Genomic DNA, 7,361 nt, shown 5'->3' on the forward strand with positions numbered 1-7,361 from the left:
TTATTATAGATTATTAAATAAATATATTATAATTATAACTATATTATAAATTAATTATTATATTATTATAACTATATTATATTATAATATTTTTATTGTATATTATATTATATTACATATTATAAGATGCAACTACTATATAATATATTTTAATTATATTATAATATTTAAGGGTAATTATGAAAAAAAAAAACAAAGAAAATAATTTAGAATGACTATTCCTCCTAAGTGAGGAAGGAATGATGATTCACCCTAACTAAATGGGTGAATGACCATTCCTTTTAAATGACCATTCATTTCTTATAAATTCAACCAAACATTAAATTTAAATTTCATTCTATTCTATTACTTTTCTTTTCACCCACACAAACACACCCTAAGTGATTTGTTTTAAAAGTGCTTATAAAAGTAAAAAAGAAAGTGTCCATCTAAACTCAAAAACAACTTTTACACTAAATAAGTGAAAATCAGTTTTTTTTATTTTTTTTTATTTTTTTTTTTTAAGGTCAATCCAAACGCACACTACTTTAGCTCTCTGGCAAAATATCAAGATGCAAGAGTTTAGTGAGTTTTTCATTCTAAAAAAAAAAAAGTTTTGAGAGTATTTCCTATAAACGTTTTCTCCTCTACAATTTAGCACAACACGCCCCATCATTGTTGTTCCTACTTACCGGAAAGACAAGACAAATGTCTAAGCTATGAACAAATATGTACTTATGGGATGAAATATGTGACAATGTGGCCTTTGAACAAAGTTCGGCCCTGTATCACATTATTATTGGGCCACGATCTCTAGCTGCATGTTCATCAGAAATGCTTAAACGTATAGCAAAATTTGAATATTAAAGTTTAAATATAGCAGCAGTTTCGAAATATTTTAGATTTAGCAAAATGATATTATGTAATGATAAAAATATCCTTAAATTAAATAAATTTTAGTGATGATTTGAAAAAGTAACAAATTAATCCAAAATCCCTTAAAACGTGGGAATATAATGAGATGTGAGATAAAAAGATTGTTAAACATATTGATTACTTTATTTAAAAAAACGCAATCATAATTTCATACCTTCACATTGCAAGTACCTCAAGATCTCTACATATCATTTAAAATAACTTTAATGACAATGACATTAATAATAATAGTAGTGATGTCGATAATGATAATATAATGATAATGATATTATTAGTAATATTGATAATGGTAAAATGATAATATCATTAAATTAATGTAAAAACCATAATAGATGATAATGATATTGATAATGATAGTGAGATTGATATTGATAATCGTAAAATGATAGTATTATTGTTAATGATAATAATACTGTTAATCATATTGATAATGCTAATGATATTGATAATTATAAATTGATAATATCATTAAACTAATGAGCATATGCAAAAACAATAATGGTTGATAAACAAAATAAGCCATAAACGAAAAAAGGAAAAAACATCGCATACAAAAACTACACGAACATGGTTGTAATTTGAATAGGTGCATGCTATATTTTCTAGATGCAGAAGAACACCAATGAGCGTGTCTTTAAATTTTGAAAGGAAATTATTAATATAAGGAAAGAGAGTATACACAATTACTACAAAACTGAAAACCCCACTTTTTATGGAGTATTATTTTCCACCAGATTCGAACACACAAACGTTACTAAAAATAAGGAGTTGTTGAAAAGGGTAAAACTGACCAATAATTCATTATATTTTAAATTTTCACTAATATTTTGCTATTCTCGTAAGATTCTGAAAACGTTGCTAAATATCAATTTATGCTATGTAGTGTAATAATTATTTAAGGTTTAAGTAAAAGTCCGACCATCGTTGGACCAGGGTGTCAAGTTTCAAAACTTTTTAAGAAAATTGTTGAACTTACTTTTAAAAGTGCATGTATCTAAATTTTCATCACTTACTTTTGATTAATATCCCATTTGACAAAAAAGATATTAATAAAAAATAAAATATAAAAATCAAGATTTATACACTTTAAGGAGTATTGGTCTCCTTTCTCTAACTTCTTTCCTCACCTACGTCTATGGAGTCAGTAGATAGATCAAAATTTTGCCTTAGTCTCAAGTGAGTATATAATGAGAAGTGAGAGTAGAAGTGTTTAAGGAATATTTTACTGCTCAAGGGGGCACTGTTCTAGTTTTTTCTTAAAGTAATTCCTTAAAGACTATGGTGAGGAGAGAAAATGTTTGAAGGCTCAGCCAACTTTTCATTGATGTTAAATTACAATATTAAGGAAAGAATAAATCAGACAATACAAAATCTTCTAAAATACAAGAAACTACCAAAAATGAAAGAATTACAAATTGTCAACTTTGGCATTTGTTTCTATTTTAACACTTTCCTTATTAATTCCTTTTTGCCACATGAGGACAGAAAGTATGTGATAAAGTTTTTTTTTTTGGTAAAAGAAGTATGTAACAAACTTAGTTGTATAAAAATATAGACGGGGTCATTTTGTAGGGCAGACATAGAAGTTGGAACAAGGTTAGCTTTGATATGAATTAGAGAGCTTCAAGACATGTAGAGGGTGAGATCTACATTTTATATATGAGGCTAATGATATTTGAATAATGATACAATAAACTTCTCGTCACCTGCAATACCTAACTGGCTTAAGAATGAAAAAGTCGAATCAAGAAAATTTACATTTATTAATAGCTCGACGCTCGAATCAATATATATGAATTATTTATGCCTCGTTCATTTCACCAATTCGAGTTTTCAGTTTTAGATTTCTACAGTAAAAAGTTCTCAGAAAATGTCACATCTAACTTTTTCTACTACAGTGAAAAACTCTAAAAAATGTCACATCTCAACTCGAATCTGCGAAGTGAACGAGGTCTTAATGTACAAAATTAAACCACCTTAAAATCGATATGAACAATATTGAAGGACATCGTTGCTATGTTAAGCAGGGGCAGAGCTACATTGGGCCCAGAAGGGCAGCTGCCTCCTGAGCCCAATGGCTCTTTTTATTTTTGCCCCTAAATATTTTTCTTTTACTAATTTTATTACTATTTGCCCCCTCTAGAAACTTCAAAAATGCAATATTGAGATGGAACTTTTCAATAATTATACCCCAACTTTTGACTTAAAAGTATAATCATATTTCAAACTTAAACCCCAAATAAACTAAAAATCGACTATAGTACTATGCAAGTTTTTATGTTTGGGACTCTAAATTTTAAAAAAGTGAATTAAACTATATTACATATTTAATTGATTCGGAAGAAGAATAAAAAATATAATAAAGTAGGTATAATGAAAGTAAATAGAGAGATAAAGTTTAAAAAATATCGTTACGTTGTAATTTTACTTCAATATTACGTCCTCTTCAAAAAAAAAAAAAAATGGCTTCGTCACTGATGTTAAATACCACAATTAATAAAAGATTGATTCCATCAACAGATTTCATGTTGTGGGGCTCATTTTTTTTAATCTATGTATTGTTTTTTTTTTTTTTTAAGGTAATCAATATATGGTATTCGGTACCACTATTAATACTCCTTAGCAGTATTTAACTAATATATATCATGGTTTTCTATTTTTTTATGATACCAATATATATGTCTAAGGATATACAAGGTCTCCCTAGGATAAAACCCATGAATCATAATCATCGAAAGCAGTATATATATAGAGAAGATATTTTCAGACTCCGAAAAGAATAGACAAGATTTTACCAAAGATTTCAGTTTGGATTTGCCTTTTCTGGATTAGGCCACCACTTTGGTAGAGTCTTATTCGTTATCTCATGGCTGGTATACCAGGACAAAGCCGAAATTGGCCCCATAAACAACTTTGTCCCAAAAGATGCCAGATTGCCAGCTATTTTTACCTTAGCTAAATCATAAAAGATATTCCTCGACTTTTTATAAAAATGAAAACACCCAGAATCAGATTCCACTCCAATCTTCAACAAAACCAACCTAATTAACGCGAACTATATCCATTGCACTATTACATTGCATCATGTGAAAGTCAAACAAAACCGGATCCTACGTAGTGAAGGTTTCTAGCTTGTGTATCTATGTGGCTGTATGTATAGCATTTTTTTTTTAGTTATAATACCAATTATATATTTAGCATCAAAAAGTATAATATGGTAGGTTATTTTTATTTTTGCTCCAATGCATAATACTATTTAAGATATGCGTCTATTGACACCCTCAAATCTACTTTTTACATACACTCTCAAACCACCTCGCATTCTACTTGTTACACCTTGTTGTGTGGGAAAATATGCGCTGCCACATCAGTACAAGAAGGAGGAGAGGCCTCCAGGAGGCCGACCCCTCCAAGGAGGAGAGGCCTCCAAACAGCCGACCCATCCAAGGAGGAGAGGCCTCCAAACGGCCGATCCCTCCAAGGAGGAGATGCCTCAATGAAGCAGGTTCTTAAATTTGCCAGAAGCCCTAAGGGGCATCCTAACGGCTGACCCCTTCAAGGAGGAGAGGCGTCCACGTCCCCAAAAAGGCCCCTGAGTGGACAAGGGGGTTACGTCTGGGTTTGAAGAATGTCAGTAATGCAGGCATTAATTACAAGCCGCAATAGGGGACAAATTTGATGAGTGAACAGTGAAAAATATGGTAACAGGCTATGAGTCAGGGCTCATAGGCTAATAGGCCATTCAAGCGGATAGGCCTACAGAGAAAAACCATTCTTGAAGTAAACTTGGGCTATAAAAGAGGGCCAAAGCCCCGAACAAAAAGAAGGGTTCTCTCTCTCTCGGATTCTCCATCTCTCTTCCTCACTCTACATGTAATTAGAGAATAGGAAAGATATATGTAAAAATACAGTGGATGTAACTCTTCATTAACATAGTGAACCACTATAAATTTCATGTGTGCCCTTTCATTCAAGCATTACACTCATATTACTTTCATCACAAAGTTTATTCAAATACTTCACAAGCATTATTTTCAGTATATAACCAGTATTAGGCCGGTAACCCTATGGGATACCAAGGGGTGACCCGGCGTGATCCTGTTGACGAAATTTCACCGTCAACACACCTCTTCTAAAATTACAAAAAAACCCTACAATCAAATCACCCTCATTCTACATTTTATACACACATTCTCAAACCACTCCCTATTCTACTTGATACACCCCTCTTAAAATTTTTGTATAGTTTTTTTTTTCTTGCAGTGAAAATATTTTTTCTCATTAAATTAAATTATAGACTAAATCTAAAACACAAAGCATTGCTATCAATTTCTTGACATGGTCTTCAGTATACCTTACGATGGATGCTAAGAAATTGAACGAAAATCAATACGACCATGGAACTCATTCTTACTGCAACAAAAAAGAAACTAAAAGTCTGTCCTCCGGTATATAACAATGCTTCATTACCAGAAACAAAAAGGAAATTGTGAAATTGTAATAACAGTTAGTATATAAATTGATCGGTATATAAATGATTGCCGAGATTTATATATTGTGTGATAAGTATTCTTTTTTAAACAATTTTGTTCTTAGAACTAATTTTGCTAATGAGTAGTTCAGTAATAAAATAATTTATTAAAAAACGCTATGTAAATAATAAATTAAAGAGTGATAATAGACCCACCCTAATTTTTTAAGATAGGGTGTGGATGAGTATTTTTTTTTTTTTAAATAATGTTGTCGTTAAAAGTGATTTTATTTCATTAAAAAAATTATTTTTATTGATGGGTAATGTTGTAATAAAAAGAATTTATTAAAAAATGTGTGTAAAAAATAGAATAGGGAGTGTCACTTATATTTTTCTAATGGTGAGTGTGTAATGAGTATTTTTTAAAATATCTTTGTTCTTAACAGTAATTTTACTAATGGATAATTTAAAAATATTAAAAAAGAGTGGGTGAAGAGTAGAAAAGGGGGTGTCAATAGACCCACCCAATATTAAATCTACTTTTTTCCTATGACTATTAAAGTTTTGAAAGTTGTAAGAGTGTACTTTTATTTTTTAAATAATTAGAAAATAGAACAGTTATAACGATTACATGAAAAAGTAAACATTTTAACTACTAGTAATTAAATGTCAAATTTTTTCATATGCTATACTTGGTAGAAAATTTACTATAAAGTACAGCATATAGAAAATTTAGCACAATAAATAATATTACACTGGAGAGTATTTTTTATACTAAAATACTAAATTTACAATTGACTCATCAATTATAGCATTGTATTAGAGATGCTCTTATTGTATTATTAGGTCCTGAATTATGAGTATTAATGTATCAATTAAACTCTCAAACTTTTCTTTCTTCACAAATTACTCCTTGAATTTTGATTTTTTGATATTTTTAGTCATTAACACTAAAATTAATAAAAAATTTCTGAAATTTAACAAAAATAATTACTTTCTAATTATTACATAGATTGAAAGATTTACAAAAATAGTTACATTAAATACAAAATATATATTCTTTTTGTTATTTTAAAAATCTTTAAACAAGCTAGAACATCGCTGTTAAATTATAGAAATCCGACAATTTTAATGTCGGAAACAAAAAAATGTTAAAAAAATAATAATAAAAGAGTAATCTGTTTTTTTCTAAAAAATAATAATAAAAGAGTAATCTGTTTTTTTTTTTTTCTAAAAAATAATAATAAAAGAGTAATCTGTTTTTTTTCTAAAAAATAATAATAATAAAATTGAAGACCTAGCTGTATGATCATGCAACTCAAAAGACGGGCAATGTTTTCCATTCCAAATTTATTTTGCTCTGATGGGAACGTATATGAGTATTGTATAAGTCGTAATATTGGATTAGACGTTAAAACCTAATCAAAATTCAAAGGCTCGAAGTCAAGTATGGAAAGTGGTCGTCAGGCAGGGATTTTTCTTACTTTTGACTCCTCATCACAAGGCACATGCAGAGGCACGTCAGCTTGTATGCATGCACGTGCAGCCTGCAAAGCATACGGCAGAGCTTACCATGTGAGGCCCTGCCATGCCTCGATTTACGTAAATACAGGCTGGTCAACAACCAAAAGGCCCTCATCAAACAAGTTTCATGTCAAATTTTTGACAAATTATATGTGAACAATGGTCAGCGGTCACCGCTGTAAATTTGTCAAATCGTAGCGCATGACATAAAATATAACTAGTCTAACAAATCTTATCTTTTATATATATATATATATATTTATATATATCAATGCTTTAACAACTAACAATTGTAATGATAAAATGTGAAATGTAGTTATTAGTGTTTTTTTTTTTTATCGAATAAAGGAGATTGCACTTTATGTTCATTTATATTTTTTAGGTCACGTTCATTTCGTTGATTCGAGTTTAGAATTTGAGTTTTGTTACAGTAAAAAACTCTCAGAAACAG

The sequence above is a fragment of the Morus notabilis genome, unplaced genomic scaffold (assembly GCF_000414095.1).
Source record: "Morus notabilis unplaced genomic scaffold, ASM41409v2 Scaffold609, whole genome shotgun sequence".
Classification (NCBI taxonomy): Eukaryota; Viridiplantae; Streptophyta; class Magnoliopsida; order Rosales; family Moraceae; genus Morus; species Morus notabilis.